Source organism: Haemaphysalis longicornis, unplaced genomic scaffold (assembly GCF_048455015.1).
Source record: "Haemaphysalis longicornis isolate Haplotype H1 unplaced genomic scaffold, Haemaphysalis longicornis Haplotype H1 scaffold_2, whole genome shotgun sequence".
NCBI lineage: Eukaryota > Metazoa > Arthropoda > Arachnida > Ixodida > Ixodidae > Haemaphysalis > Haemaphysalis longicornis.
In genome coordinates, this window is record NW_027526295.1 from 16,281,124 (window position 1) to 16,298,406 (window position 17,283).

A 17,283-nucleotide genomic window follows, 5' to 3' on the forward strand; every position below is an offset into this window, starting at 1 on the left:
TGTGTGTGTGTGTGTGTGTGTGTGTGTGTGTGTGTGTGTGTGTGTGTGTGTGTGTGTGTGTGTGTGTGTGTGTGTGTGTGTGTGTGTGTGTGTGTGTGTGTGTGTGTGTGTGTGTGTGTGTGTGTGTGTGTGTGTGTGTGTGTGCGCGCGTGTGTTGCATCAGTCATGTGTTCTTTCATCGTGTTTCACATGTAGTCATTGGAGAACTGCAGAGCCCGAGTTAATTCTTTTCGTTTACATTGTTATCATGTGCTAGCTTTTATATCTTGCGAGGATTTGTTATTGTAAAAAAAAGTTCGAGCGCACACACAAACTGTGCTTGCTTATTTTTCTGAAGTGTTTTTGTTCTGTCGCATAGTCGGTTAATGCCTTGGTGGCTCTGTTGCCTCTCTATCTCGTACACTCTAGCAAGGTATTAATGTCTCACATGTAATTGGCCAATTCTAGATTCGAGTGCACGTCGGTACACTGTGGGAAGGAAATTCCGGACACGAAACGCGGCCAAAGGCTTATTCATAAACGTGGAATTCGCCCTTCTGATAAGCTCTGATGCCCCCTTGTTACCTATGGTCGTCCAGAACTTCGACGACACCATGTGTGTCGAAGAATTTGCTTCTTCGTTGAGACATGGGAAAAGGAGGAAGTAACGTTTGAATGGCAGTTCTTAGCAAAGAGTTTTTGAATCTAATAATTTAAGTTCGAGAGCTTGGCACGGCTTTTGTTACCCCATGCCGTCCTGCCCCATGCCATCCTGTTTACCCCGTGCCATCCTGCCTCGATGATTCACCAATAAGACGCCAATACTTTTATTACAAGGGTTTGTATTACTAGCAAGCAATGGATATCGCTGGACAAACCTTCGCAGGTATATAGCACAACTGCCTTACGGGTTGGCAAGGAATTTTGGTTAAACCCGACCTAGCACTCAAAGAAAAATACCTTTTGATATATCCTCATAACTATAACCAGAAAGCATTTTTATATTTCTCCACGTGATCCCCTCGACGAGATCTTTAATTTGATACCCCACGCACCCTAGCAGGATCATATGGAATTCATAGCAGTCAAACTAACCATGACTCTCATGACTGTAACCAGGACGCATTATTTAAATGTGCGACGTGATTCCCCTAACTGAAACCTTCAATTTGACACCCCACATGCTTTAGCGGCCTCACCTTGTATTTAACCCAATCTATGACTCATAATGACTATCTCATGATTAGAATCACGAAGCCTTTTTTATTTGTACCACGTGATTCTCCTTGTCAAGACCGTAAATTTCATACCCTACACGCCCTAGCGGGGTCACTTCGAATTTTAACCCAAGATAAGACTCGCCATGACTATCTCGTGGTTATAACCAGGAAGCAATTTTGTATTTCTCCTACGTGATTCCGCTCATCAAGACAATTAATTTGATACCCATCACTTCCTAGCGGAATCAATTTGAATGTTAAACCAATCAATGACTAACCATGGCTATCTCATGATATAGCCATACCGCAATTTTGTCCCACGTGATTTCCCTCATCGGAACCTTCAAGTTGATGCCCCGCACATCCAGTGGAGTCATTGTGAATTTTAACCAAATTTATGGCCCACCTCGACTATGTCATGATAATAATCAGGAAGCACGTGATTACCCTCATCGAGACCTTTAATTTGATACGCCACACGCCCTACTGTCATGAACTTGAATTTTAACTGAATCAATGACTAACCTTGACTATGTCATAATAAAACCATAACGCATTTTTGTTCCGAATGATTGCCCACATCGAGACCATGAATTTGATTCCCCACAGGCCCTCGCAGCGTCATTTTGAATTTTAACCCAATCTATGACTCATTATGACTGCCTGGGGACTACAATCAGGAAGCATTTTTTTTTATTTACCCCGCGTGATTCCGTTCATAGGGACATTTCATTTGATACCTTACACGACTTAGCGTCATCAGTTTGACTTTTCACACAATCTAATGCGGTCATTATTCTGTCTAAAAAGGCGTTGCCCAGTAGATTCGGCTAATTCATTTGAACCAGCAAAAGGGACAGCCCCCGCCCCCTTTTCCCCCCGGCTCTCACCTCTTCCTTTGTGACCCCTAGTATATCAAGCCGTTAACAGTCGATTGCGAACAACCAAAAGCAAGCGCCGCCGTGTGCTTTCCCACCACCATTTCCCACCCCCTTAGTGGATCCATCAGGAGGAAAAGTTAAGACGACTCTTTTTTAAGTGCGAATGCACTTTATAAGCGACCCTGAATTCCGTTGACCGCCGTCCGTCCACATAGCAACAGCTGCGGGTGCGCGCGCTCCTCGTCTTCCTTGGCAACGGGGGGAGATGGGCGCGCGCTGCCTGGCCGCTGACATGGCACATACCCACGTGGGGGATTGGCCAGGAATCTCCTCGTCTTCCTTGGCAACGGGGGGAGATGGGCGCGCGCTGCCTGGCCGCTGACATGGCACATACCCACGTGGGGGATTGGCCAGGAATCGGGCGTGAGAAGGGCTAATGCACCCGCTTAAAGGAGTACTGACACGAAATTTCAAAGCTGAGATCCGCTCTAGCAATCAAGTACAACGGCAACACAAATAGGTGTCTGTGAATAAATGCATCTTTCTTTCTTTGTAGTTGTGTGTGTGTGTGTGTGATCTCTCTTTCGCGAACATTACCGAACCGCGCAAATTCAACTCCTGCATTCGCACTTTCACATTCTTCCCCTCGGGGAAATGCGGGGACATTTTTTATGGCCTCACCGGTAAATTATCACTTACGCGCCCAGACCCGAAAACTTGGTATACAGCAAGTGCTTAGGGTCATAAAAATTCAACAAGAAACAAAAAAAAAAATCAGACACTCCCTCCCTCCCGACCGACCATGCGGATCGCGAATAGTGCCGTACCCGCAGGTAACCCGAATTCCGAGCCCACAGCGACGCATGAAACTTAACAGACAACCATTGCTGCCTGCTAGGCTACTCATATGTACTCAAACTGAATATGAACTCAAACTCAATAAACTCCCCCCTCCCCTCGCGGGAACCCCTGTGTAGATGCGACGCATAGGCGGAGCGGCGAAGGGACCGCGTTTTATAGCGCGCATAACGTTGAGGGGACTGCGTAAGCCGGTCCCAGTCGATGACGACGTTGGCGTACTTGTAAAGCGGCGTGGACTCTAGGTGTTTGAGCCAAGCGTGGATGTTGCTTCGCCGGAGAACGGCACACCGGTTATATGCGCAGCGCGCCCGAAGGAGAGGAAACCGCGGAAGAGAGAGTACTGCACATGCGCCGGCCCCAGCACGTCTGCTGCGGCTATGACGCAACGTGCCGCGGATATGACGCAACACAATCCAACACAATCCACTTTAATCCAATCCAAATCCAATCCAATCCAAGCCAAGCCAATTCAAGCCAATCCAATCGAATCCAATCCAATGCCCCTCGCGAGAGAGCGTTCGCTATCGGAGAGGAGAGGGGGCGAGCGGCGGAGAGCGCAGCTGGCGCGGCGAGGAGAATTGGGGGAGGGGCGGACAACGCCGACGACGACGACGACGCCGGAGGGACAAGGCGAGTGAATCAGATGCTCTGCATCTAAAATGTACTCAAACTCAAAATGCACTCAGAAGTCAAAATGGACTCAAACTCAAAATGTACTCAGAACTAAAAATGGACTCAAACTCAAAATGGAATCAAACTCAAAATGGACTCAGAACTCAAAATGGGCTCAAAATCAAAATGGACTCAACTCAAAATGTACTCAGAACTCAAAATGGGTTCAGAATTCCAAATGGACTCAAACTCAAAATAGACTCAAAACTCAAAATGGACTCAAACTCATAATCTACTCAGACCTCAAAATGGACTCAGAATTCACTCGGCCTCAGCCGTACCCAAACTCAATTGGACCCAAACTCAGTCCGGCTCACTCGGCTCAAACTCACTCAAGCTCAAACTTACCATACCACACTAGCCTCGCGTTCACTGAAACTCAAACTCACGCGTGAGTTTGAGTCCAAATGATGATGATGATAGTTGGGTTTTATTGGCGCAAGGCCGACTATGGGCAAAGAGCGCCAAAGAAGAAGTTACTGAATTGTGATGAAACCTTACATACTAAAACATGTGACTAAAAGTAAAAGTGATGCTGAACAAAAGACAATGGAGATGGCTGGTGTATAGGGCCAGGATGATTACACGTGATTTGACAAGAGCTGCACAAAGTTCACCTCAGCTAAAAACTTAAAAACGCGCTGACTAGAAAACATGGGTTCGTCGGCTGAAAAATATGATAGGTGCAAAGAGATGTGTCGTCTGTATAATTTAGGGAAATGTTTGTGTCTTGTTGCGTCAAGTGCCTTGCATGTGATTAGTATGTGGACTACCGATAGGCCCTTTCCACACCTGCTACACGTGGGTCCCGAAGTTCCAGTGAGCAGGTGGGAGTGCGTCGCATGTGTGTGGCCTATCCGCAGCCTAGCCAGGGCAACTTCAGTGTATCTGTTGTGTGAGTCAGTTATGTAGCGTCCCAGTTGTGGTTTTATTACGTGTAGTTTGTTGTCTGTGTGTATCTGTTGTGTGAGTCAGTTATGTAGCGTCCCAGTTGTGGTTTTATTACGTGTAGTTTGTTGTCTGTTTGTTGACTCCAGTGTAATTGCCATGTGTTACGAAGCTGTCGTCTGATGTGTGTCTTTAGGTAGGTGTAAGGTACTGTTGTAATGTCAACCGTAGTCATGAGAGCAGCATCACCAGCCATTTGGTCGGCGGCCTCATTACCAGGGATTCCACAATGCCCTGGTACCCAGCATATAGTTATTTCAAGATTTGAGGCATATGCAGACATTAGTACCTTGAAAAGAGCATTTATAACATAGTTTTTAGATGACCTTCCTAATGACAGTGCCTGTACAACGCTTTGAGTATCTGTGTAGACAATGGACTTGGGAATTTTATGTTTGATGATGTGGTTTGAAACGAGTAAAATGCCATATGCTTCTGCCGTGTAAATACTGTTATGAAAATTCATTGTTTTGCTTACTCTAAAATTTGGTCCGTGCGCTGCACAAGATACTGTAGAACCAGTTTTCGACGCGTCGCTATAGAATTCTGCACACCTGTACTTGTCCTGCGGGAACAGGAAATCCTGCAGAATTGCATTCCTGGGTACCCTATTTATTTCTACAAGAGTCAATGACAGGTCGCATGATACAGAACGAAGATGCCATGGTGCGATGAAATTATGAATGGGTGTCTTGTGCTTGTCAGGAAGGGGGACATTGAGTGCAGAAGCCTCCTCCCTAACTCTGAGAGAGAACGGTAAGGGAATAGATGGCCTGTTTAAAAAGAGTTGTAAATTTGATGTATCTATCATGGTGGGATTAAAAGGATGGTTGGTCAGAGACACGATCTTGGATGCATACAACAGGTCAACATACTCCCGCTGATGCCCTAGGCACCATTTGTCGCACTCGACATAAAGACTTTCAACAGGGCTAGTGCGGAATGCGCCACATGAGAGGCGAAGGCCAAGATGCAGCACTGGGTCGAGCATTTTCAGTGCTCTTTTTGTAGCAGACCCATACACGACACTGCCATAGTAGAGCCGAGACCCCACCAAGGCCGTGTAAAGGCGCAGCAGGAGTTGTTTGCCGGCCCCATAAGATTGATGTGAGAGGACCTTAAGAATATTCGTTGTTTTTAAGCATTTGCATTTGAGCTGTCTGATATGCGGGATGAATGTAAGCTTTTCGTCGAATAAAATGCCTAAAAACTTGTGTTCCTTGTTCACAGGAATCGACACGCTCTTAAGAGTAATGTCTGGGTCTATATGGACCCCGCGCTTCCTAGAGAACACAACGCAGGAGCTTTTCACAGGATTAAATTTAAAACTATTCTTGTCTGCCCAGCCGGCAAGCTTCTTGACGCCGAGCTGGACTTGACGTTCGCAGATGGACATATTACATGATTTAAAAGATATCTGCACGTCATCTACATACATGGAGTAAGAAATTGTAAGCGGCAGTGCCTTCCCAAGGGAGTTCATTTTTCCTATGAAGAGAGTACAGCTTAGAACTCCGCCTTGCGGCACGCCATTTTCTTGCACGTGTACCTTTGACCGTGCAGAACCAACTCTGACGCGAAAGGTTCTCTCCGACAAATAGCTAGCAAGGGTGTTAAACATATTACCAGAAACACCGAATGACTTCAGGTCAGTAAGGATCCCATAACGCCAAGCGGTGTCATAGGCCTTTTCTAGGTCGAAAAACACAGTTAAACAGAACTGTTTGTGAATGAAGACATCCTTAATATATGACTCTAGTGCCACAAGTTGATCATTTGTGGATCTCCCTGCCCTGAAGCCTGCCTGGCAGCTCTCGAGAATGCCGTTATACTCCAAAAAGTACACGAGCCTCCAGTTTATCATCTTCTCGAGAAGCTTGCACAGGCAGCTGGTCAGGGCAATGGGTCGATAGCTAGCGGGAGAAGAAGGGTCCTTCCCTTCTTTCAAGAATGCTACAACTATGGCATCCCTCCAAGACTTTGGAATGTGCCCCGAAAGCCATATCTTGTTCAAAAGGTGAAGAAGTGTTACAAGAGTGTCTGTGTGTAAGTTCTGTATCATTGTATATGTAATGTTGTCTGGGCCTGGAGCTGAGGGTTTACACGTGCTCAGAGCACCCCTCAGCTCATGAAGCGTGAACTCCGAGTTATAAGAAGTGGCTGACCTGTCATTGTCATGTAAAGGCTTCTTTTCGGCCACGAGTTTGTGTTTCATGAAAGTGTTTGTGTAGTGTGCTGAACTGGAAACGTGTTGGAAGTGTTGTGCAAGTGTGTTAGCCTGATCTTCTAGTGTGTCCCCAGTCGTGCTGACCAAGGGCAGGCTATGTGTATGTTGTCCTTTAAGTCTACGTATTCGTGTCCATACTTTGCGTGTGTCTGTGTATGAATTTACGGATGTTATGAAGGAGCGCCAATTCTCCCGTTTTGCCTCACGGCGCACGCGCTTTCCCAAGGCCTTTGCTCTTTTAAGAGAAATTAAGTTAGCCGACGTGGGGTACCGGCGAAGGACACCCCACGCCTTGTTCTGGGACACGCGCACTCGCCTGCAGTCCTCGTTCCACCAGGGCCTCCTTGGGTTGCGTGGGGCACCGGAGGCCTGGGGAATGGACTTTGCGGCAGCGTCGAGGATGTGCGCCGTGAGCAGTTGGGTCGCCTCTTATACGTGTAGGTGTTTTATGGATGTGTAGTGCAGTTTAGATGTTTCTGTGAATGTACTCCAGTTTGCTCTTCCCTCACTGAAACTTTTATGAGAGGGGGAAGTGTTTATGAGGAAGGGAAGAGGGGGAAGGGGGAAGCCCTCAGCTCATGTAGTGAAAACAGGGAGTTGTAAGAAGTCTGTGATTTGTTGTTGTCACATAGGGACTTCTCACAAGAGGCTTTATGGTTCAGGAAAGTGTTTGTGTAGTGTGCAGAGCTTGACACGTGTTGAAAGTGTTGTGCAAGTGTGTTAGCCTGATCTTCTAGTGTGTCCCCTGTTGTACTGACCAGAGGCAGGCTGTGTGTTTGATGTCCCTTTAGTTTGCGTATTCGTGTCCATACTTTCCGTGTGTCTGTGTAGGAGTTAATTGATGTTATGAATGTACGCCAACTATCGCGTTTTGCCTCACGGCGCACACGTTTTCCGAACGCCTTGGCCCGTTTGAACAAGAGGAGGTTACTCGACGTGGGGTACCGACGAAGGACACCCCACGCCTTCTTCTGGGCCTCTCGCGCCCGCCTACAGTCCTCATTCCACCACGGCCTCCGCTGGTTGCGCGGGGCACCAGAGGCGTGGGGAATGGACTTTTCGGCGGCGTCGAGGATGTGCGCCGTGAGGAGTTGGGTAGCTTCTTCAACGTGTAGGTGTTCAATGGATGTGTGGTGTAGTTTAGATGTTTCTGTAAATGTACTCCAGTTCGCTCTATCTTCATTGAACCTGTGTTGGGAAGATGGACTGCTCGGGCCTTTACCTAAGTATGTTAATGTGGTTGGGAAGTGGTCACTACCATATGGGTTACTGCCAACGTCCCATTATAGAGATGGAAAGAGTACTGCAGAGCCAATCGCCAAATCGAGGTGTGAATAACTGTTGTGTCCTATATTATGGTATGTAGGCTTGTTTGTATTGAATAGACATGCTCCCGAAGATGTTAGATATTTTTCGATAAGGCGACCTCGGGCATCTGTGCGAGCAGAGCCCCAGAGAGAGTTATGTGCGTTGAGGTCGCCTAAAAGAATGAAAGGTGTGGGTAGCTGATCCACAAGGCCCTCGAAATCCGAGCTCAAGAGCTGGAAATCAGGAGGGATGTAAACTGAGCATAGAGTTATTAGCCTATTGAAAATTATGGTACGAATGGCAACAGCCTCAAGGACGGTCTTTAACAGGATAGAATGACACGCCAAGGACTTTCGGGCAATGATGGCCACACCCCCGGAAAATGTACCACCACCAACCCTGTCCTTCCTAAATACCTGGTAACTATTCAAAAAGTTTGTATGTCTGCAATTTAAGTGTGTTTCTTGTATACACATGACACTTGGCTGATTGGAATGCAGTAACTCATAAACATCATCAAGATTTTTAAGAAGGCCTCTGCAGTTCCATTGCACGATATTTTCTCTTCCCATTATTGAAGTTTAGATCTACTGGAGTATGTGTGTGTTTACGTGTCGGCTTTCGGGGCTTGTACTCTTGGAAGGGGCTTTTTCATTTTGTCTACTGACCTGGCCGCCGGAGCCCGTTCCTTCCGCTGTGGTGCATGCCGGAACGGCTCGACATCTAGGTCGTCATCTGAGGGCAAGGGGGTGCCCAGCGCACTGGGCCCCCTAGACTTGGACTGGGCACCCTTTGCGGTGCCCTTCGTTTTGGCCGCGACCGCCGAGGGCGTCAGGAGCGCCCCGGGTGGCACAGGCGGTGCGGCGGAGGTGGGAACTGCTGCGGTTTCCTCCAGCTCCATCTCCTCCGGGCCCTCGCAGGCGCTTCGGGCCGGTGGAGAGGAAGAAAGAGTGGGTGCAGCCGCATCCCCACGAGACGTGGTTGCCACCACAGCCGCTGCTGGCTCAGCGAGCGGTGCGGAGGCGGGTTGGGCTGCCTGAGGCAACCCAGAGGGGGGCGGGGGCGGGACCAAGTCCGACTCGCGGTACTGGGTCCCCGCCGAAACAAGACGCCGCTCCGCCCCCCGGCGAGCTGCGTCGGCGTACCTCCCCAGGGGGAAAGAGGCGAACCTCTTTCGCGCCTCGGGGAAGGAGATGTTCTCGGTTACTTTTACGTGGATTATCTTCTTCTCCTGGTGAAACTTCTCACAGCTGCGGGACCATGCCGCGTGCGGCCCCTGACAGTTTGCGCAGGTGAAGGTGGTGGAGTCACACTTTTCAGTGGGGTGGTCGTGTGTGGCGCATTTTGCGCAGGTCTGTTTGCCGCGGCAAGAAGTCGTAGCGTGCCCGAACCGCTGGCACTTGTAGCAGCGGCGCGGGTTTGGTATGTACGGACGTACACCACACCTAATGAAACCAGCATTGATGTGCTCAGGAAGTTTTGAACTGCTGAATGTTAAGATTACGTGCTTTGTTGGTATTTCTACATTGTCGCGACGGATGGTGATTCTCCTGACAGCTGTTACGCCCTGATCCTTCAGGCCTTCCAGAAGGTCGGCCTCTGTTTCACTTAGCAGATCTGGCTGAGATATCACCCCCTGCGAGCTGTTGAGGCTGCGGTGGGGTGTGACAGTGATGTCCAGATCTGCAATGCGGTTTTGGGTCAGGAGATTTGTGGCTTGCTGCTGCGTCTTGACTTCAACCAACACTTCACCTGTTCGAAGTTTTTTTGCCTCGAAAGATTTGCCAATGATTCCTTCAAGGAAATTGGAGACGAGGAATACAGATTGGAAGGAGACGGGTTTGGATTTGTCTATTGATTCAAGGACCAAAAAACGGGTATAGTTGTCATGATTTGGAACGTTGATAGTTGGTAGGGGTGGAAAGCAAATTTCGGTGCGGCCCCTTTTCGGGAGCCGATCACGTCTGGGGGGGTTTCGAAATGCCATATGATACATTGAAAAGCAGGGAGACGGGGGTGCTTTCTTCTTTGACCTTACCCTGGTAGTCAAAGAGGTCCCGGAGCTCCCTGCCTGGTAGACAGGCAGGGAGCCTATCGGCCGGAGCTTGACCAAGGCTCCGACGGCCACCGTTTACGGCTTCTATCCTTCACCTTTAAACACCTCGCCACGGTTGGACACGGCTTATGTTGGGAGCTCGGGGTCCGCGGTGTCGCTGCTCACCGTCACCATGAATACTCAAGGTGCCCCGTGCGGGATGAGTCCAAATGAGTCTGAGTGAGTGGACTCATAGTGAGTTCGCCGACCTCTGGTGTCGAGGTCCCAGAACCGTTCTAAGAAATGTTCGGCGGTGGCCGCATGAGATTTCCGTGGTACGGTTTGTGAACAAAGTGATGCGGTTGTTGACTCAGAAGTAGGTCCGTGTAGAGTCCACCAAAAACTGTCTCGACGGCTCTCAGGCCATTTCTCAAGGTCTCTGTTCGGCCTGTGATGAAGTCCCAATAATGCTCAGTGCCGACGAGGATATCGATTTCATACGGAACCGCATTACCGGTGTGTAAATCCATTGCTGCTAGAGTGCAACCACATTCGCATAGTTCATTTAGGGCATTTTCGGTAGGTACAGGAATAGGCCGGTGACAAATTTATTTTGTAACAAGGGCGTCGATATTAAAAGGAGGCCCTTCGTTGATTCCACATAGAGCAATCTCAACTCTACGGAACGTCTTCGGTTTGTCGTGTCTGCCAAAGAAACCCACGAAAAGCTTTTCATGGCCAGCTGTGGTGCAGGCTAATCTTCTGGCTAATCCAGCCGTTACAAAGGTTTGTTGGCTGCCCCCCGTCGAATAGGCTTCGTGTCATAATTTTTTTCCTCTGTGTAGACGCGTATACCCCGGCAGTTCATAAGTAAATGATTTTTCTTGTGGCGACGGTTGGGGATGTGGCTGCTTTTACTTGAACGGGAGTAACCTGCAGTCCTTGATGCCTTGAACTAGAAGTTACGTCGGGCTCGCACATCGTCGAAGCATGCTGGCGGTGGCATTTGGTGCAGTTGACCTTTTTCCTACAGGTTCTGGCAATATGATTCCGGGCTGTGCAGCGGAAACATCGACCATCTTGCTGAAGCATTGCCTATTTGTCCCGAACTGTAATGGGAGCGTCGCAACTGTCGGTACAGTGATCCTTCCATTTGCAAAAGAAACAAGGAAAGGTTTCGCGACTTGTGGATGTCACTAAAGCGAATTCTCGAGTAGTGGAAGGTCGAATACTCTTTTGCAAGTTCTGATGTCCTTCGCTACGACCCGGAAATCAAGCAGAGGAGCCAAACTCGCAAGATTGGAAGCAGTTGCATCACCAAATGTAGCTGCGTTGTCCTGATGGGCCGAGCGACGATTGAACTTCAAAATGAGGCCTTTTGGAAGTCTCCGAAAAATTAAGGGGCTGAGCATAGTAGAGAAAGAGTTTTCTGGGACGTGTAAGGCGTTTAGTCCACGGATATGTGCCTGAAGTGTCTCATAGAGACGACGCAAACCAAGGAGGTCCTCCGATGAGCGGACGTGCTGCAGATCAATAAGGTTCTCGATGTGATCTTGCACGATCAGGAACGACTTCGCAAATCTGTCGAAGAGTATGTCTCTTGCGTCTTTGTAACATCGAGACGTTGCCGGTAAGGCCTGCAATGGCAGCCGATGCTGTTCCTACAAGCGATGACCTGAGGTACACAAATTGTCGCTGTTGGTAAGCGCCGGATTGTTGGGAATAGTGGACTCAAATTGCTCCCAGAATGTGTTCAAGTTACGCGGAGGGCCATCAAATTTCGGTAAGTCGATGCTTGGAAGCTTGATACCGTGGCTGGCCCCGCGCGGCGGAACTGGCTCTTTCGAGGCGGCCGAGCGGTTCTGTCGAGGCGGTTCTGTCGAGCGGCTGCGGCTCTAAATTTGTTGATGCGTTGGCTTAGCTTAGACAAACACGTGACGGTTTTGTCGTTGTACTCTGCAGTGCGAAGATTTTCTTGCTCCATATCTTGTCCCGCCAAATGAGGCTCGATGTCTCGCTCGGTTTGATTCAGTTCGGTAGACATTGCACTAACACTGTGATGGAAGGTAACATAGTCCTTCCGACTCACCCCGTCTCGGTCCAGGGCAGCCTCGGTTTCAGAAATCAGCTTCGTTAGTAGAGAGCGTTGCTACTTTATCTTGCTTTCCAGCTTATCCATAATGGTGCCGGCCGTGGTGTTTGGAAACTCTCGCCGGCACGGTTGCGGCGTCCTTGAAACGGTCGTCCGCCTTTCGGTGATGTGGGTGCCGTCGCTATACCGTGGTCCCCACCAATTTCGGCACCACGCTTGACAAGAAGATGGCGCCCTTCAAGGACAACAGGAGTATTTATTGAGCATATCGCAAACCACGTGGCCTCAGTCCGCCTCCATGACCGAACATGAAGAGGACGAAGATGAAGTGCACGAGCAGGCCCAGCACCACCATTCAATGTCACTCCTTTTTCCTCTAACAACAGTTCCAACACTGCCTATGCGCACCTATTATAAGTGTTAACAGGGCATTTGTAGGGGCTAGTTGGTTATGCATAGCTTGAATGGAAACCGCTTGAACTTTGACTAGTAAACAAGGACGAGTAAGACTACAACACCGACCGAAGCGCAATCGTCCTGTGTTGTAGTCTTACTCGTCTTTGTTTACTAGTCAAAGTTCAAGCGTTTTCCATTCAAGCTATTGTAAGTGTGCCTGTGTTGTAGTCTGCCCTCTTCACATGTCTTATGCAGGTATGGGCACCACATGAAAACTGTGGCTGCATCTCGGTGGGGTAGTGGGCCATCTTCAGGTTTCGCGTGCTGCCTGTGGGCACCACATTACAAGTGTTCTTGTATCCTGAGAGCGCACCCTCTTCACATGTCGAATGCTGCCTATCACCACCAAATGCCAAGTGTGCCTGCATTAGATAGCAGTGCGCCCTCTAAACTTGTTGAACGCTGCTATGCGCACCACACTATAAGTGTGCTGCATCGTCGTAGCGCAGCAGTGAGCAATTTAAAGGTTTCGCGTACTGCGTGCTCCACGACAAGTATTGCGGCATTGTGGAAAGGCAGTGCTCCCACTTCACGTGTTGAATGCTGCCTATGCGCACCCACTATAAGTTTGCCTGTGTTGTAGTCTGCTATCTTCACATGACTTATTCTGCTATGGGCACCACATGAAAAGTGTGGCTGCATCTCGGCGGGGCAGTGGGCCATCTTCAGGTTTCGCGTGCTCCCTGTGGGCACCACATTACAAGTGATCTTGTATCTGAGAGCATTCCCTCTTCACGTGTCGAATGCTGCCTATCACCACCAAATGCCAAGTGTGCCTGCATTAGTTAGCAGTGCGCCCTCTTAACTTGTCGAACGCTGCTATGTGCACCACACTACAAGTGTGCTGCATCGTAGCGGAGCAGTGAGCAATCTTCAGGTTTCGCGTACTACGTGCTCCACAACAAGTATTGCTGCATTATGGCAGGGCAGTGCTCCCTCTGTAGAAGAAGTGACAACAGGGCTAGTTGGTAATGCATATGGGACATCTTGAAGGTAGCGCACTTAAACTTCACGTGTTTAATCTTCATGTGTTGAATGCTGCCTATCCACAACCAATGTAAGTGTGCCTGTCTTGTAGTGTGCCTTCTTCACATGTCTTATAGTGCTATGGGCACCACATGAAAACTGTCGCTGCATCTCTGAGGGGCAGTGGGCCGCCCTCAGGTTTCGCATGCTGCCTGGGGGCACATCACAAGTATTCCTGTATCGTAAGAGCGCTACCTCCTCACATGTCGAATGCTGCCGACCATCACCAAATGCCAAGTGTGCCTCCATTAGAGGATAGCAGTGCGCCCTCTTGTCGAGTGTTCCTATGGGCACAACACTACAAGTATGCTGCATCGCAGTGGGGCAGTGAGCAATCTTCAGGTTTCGCGTACTGCGTGCTCCACAAGTGTTGCTGCATTGTGGCAGGGCAGTGCTCCCTCTTCACGTGTTGAATGCTGCCTATGCGCACCCAATGTAAGTGTGTCTGTGTTGTAGTCTGCCCTCTTCACATGTCTTATGCAGCTTTGGGCATCACATCAAAAGTGTGGCTGCATTTCGGCAGAGGAGTGGGCCATCTTCAGGTTTCGCATGCTGCCTGTGGGCACCACATCATATGTGTTGCTGAATCGTGAGAGCACTCTCTCTTCACGTGTCGAATGCTGCCTACCATCACCAAATGCCAAGTGTGCCTGCATTAAAGGACAGCAGTGCGCCCTCTTGTCGAATGCTGCTATGGGCACCACACTACAAGTGTGCAGCATCGTAGCGGGGCAGTGAGATATCTTCAGGTGGCGCGTATTGTGTGCTCCACGACAAGTGTGCTGCATTGTGGCAAGGCAGTGCTCCCTCTTCACGTGTTGAATGCTGCCTATGGGCACCCAATGTAAGTGTGCCTGTGCTGTAGTCTGCCCTCTTCACATGTCTTATGCTCCTATAGGCACCACATGAAAAGTGTGGCTGCATCTCGGCGGGGCAGTGGGGTATCTTCAGGCTTCACATGCTGCTTGTGGGCACCACATGACAAGTGTTCCTGTATCGTGAGAGCGCTCCCTCTTCACGTGTCGAATGCTACCTATCATCACCTAATACCAAGTGTGCCTCCATTACAGGATAGGACTACGCCCTCTTAACTTGTCGAAAGTTGCTTTGAGCACCACACTACAAGTATGCTGCATCGCAGTGGGGTAGTAAGCAATCTTCAGATTTCGCGTACTGCGTGCTCCACGACAAGCGTGGCTGCATTGTGGCAGGATAGTGCTCCCCCTTCGCGTGTTGAATTCTGCGTATGCGCACCCATTGTAAGTGTGCCTGTGTCTGCCCACTTCACATGTCTTATACTGCTATGGGCACCACATGAAAAGTGGGGCTGCATCTCGGCGGGCAGGGGGCCATCTTCAGGTTTCGCATGCTGCCTGAGGGCCCCACAACACAACTTTTGCCGAATCGTGATTGCGCTCCCTCTTCACGTGTCGAATGCTACCTATCATCACCAAATGCCTAATCTGCCGGCATTACAGGAAAGCGGTGCGCACTCTTACCTGGTCGAACGCTGCTATGTGCACCACACTACAAGTGTGCTGCATCGTAGCGCAGCAGTGAGCAATCTTCACGTTTCGCGTACTGCGTGCTCCACGACAAGTATTGCGGCATTGTGGCAGGGCAGTGCTCCCTCTTCACGTGTTCAATGCTACCTATGTGCAACCAATGTAACTGTGCCTGTCTTGTATGTGCCTTCTTCACATGACTTATACTGCTATGGGCACCACATGAAAAGTGTGGCTGCATCTCGGCGGGGCAGTGGGCCATCTTCAAGTTTCGCATGCTGCCTGGTGGCACATCACAAGTGTTCCTCTATCGTAAGAGCGCTCCCTCCTCATGTGTCGAATGCTGCCTATCATCACCAAATGCCTAGCGTGCCTGCATTAGATAGCAGTGCGCTTTCTTGTGGAATGTTGCTTTGGGCACCACACTACAAGTGTGCAGAATCGTAGCGGGGCAGTGATATATATTCAGGTTTCGCGTAATGTGTGCTCCACGACAAGTGTTGCTGCATTGTGGCAAGGCAGTGCTGCCTCTCCACGTGTTGAATGCTGCCTATGCGCACCGAATGTAAGTGTGCCTGTGTTGTAGTGTGCCTTCACATGTCTTTTACTGCTATGGGCACCACATTAAAAGTGTTGCTGCATCTCAGCGGGGCAGTCGGCCATCCTTAGGTTTCGCATGCTGCCTGAGGGCACATCACAAGTGTTCTTGTATCGTGAGAGCACTCGCTCTTCACGCGTTGAATGCTGCCTATCATCATCAAATGCCAAGTGTGCCTGCATTAGATAGCAGTGTGCCCTCTTAACTTGTCGAATGCTGCTATGGGCACCTCACAACAAGTGTGCTGCATCGTAGTGGGGCCGTGAGCAATCTTCAGGTTTCGCGTATTGCCTGCATGTCCACGACAAGTGTTGCTGCATAGTGGCAAGGCAGGTTTCCTTCTTCATGTGTTCAATGCTGCCTATGCGCACCCAACGTAAGTGTGCCTGAGTTGTGTGAGCCTTCTTCACATGTCTTATACTTCAATTGGCACCACATGAAAAGTGTGGCAACATCTCGGCAGGAAGGGTGCCATTTTTTTGTTTGGCATGCTGCCTGTGGGCGCCACATGACAAGTGTTATGCTGCTATAGGGAGAGCGCTCCTTCTTCATGTGTCGAATGCTGCCTATCATCACCAAATGCCAAGTGTGCCTGCATTAGATAGCAGTGCACCCTCTTACCTGGTGGAATGTTCCTATTGGCACCACACTACAAGTACGCTGCATCGCAACTGAGCAGTGAGCAATCTTGAGGTTTCGCATACTGCGTGCTCCACAACAAGTGTTGCTGCATTGTGGCAGGGCAGTGCTCCCTCTTCTCCTCTTGAATGCTGCCTATGCGCAGCAAATTTAAGTGTGCCTGTGTTGTAGTCTGCCCTCTTCACGTGTTGAATGCTGCCTATGCGCACCCAATGTAAGTGTGTCTTTGTTGTTGTCTGCCCTCTTCACATGTCTTATACTACTATGGGGCACCACATGAAAAGTGTGGCTGCATCTCGGCGGGGCAGTGGGCCATCTTCAGCTTTCGCATGCTGCCTGGGGACCATCACAAGTGTTCCTGTATCGTAAGAGCACTCCCTCTTCACGTGTCGAATGCTGCCTACCATCACCAAATGCCAAGTGTGCCTGCATTAGAGGATAGCAGTGCGCCATCTTGTCGAATGCTGCTATGGGCACCACACTACAATTGTGCAGCATCGTAGCGGGGCAGTCAGATATGTTCAGGTTGCGCGTATTGCGTGCTCCACGACAAGCGTTGCTGCATTGTGGCAAGACAGTGCTCCCTCTTCACGTGTTGAATGCTGCCTATGCGCACCCAATGTACGTGTGCCTGTGTTGTAGTCTGCCGTCTTCACATGTCTTATTATCCCATGGGCACCACATGAATAGTGTGGCTGCATCTCGGCGGGGCAGTGGGGTATCTTCAGGCTTCACATGCTGCTTGTGGGCACCACATCACAAGTGTTCTTGTATCGTGAGAGCACTCTCTCTTCACGTGTCGAATGCTGCCTATCATCACCAAATGCCAAGTGTGC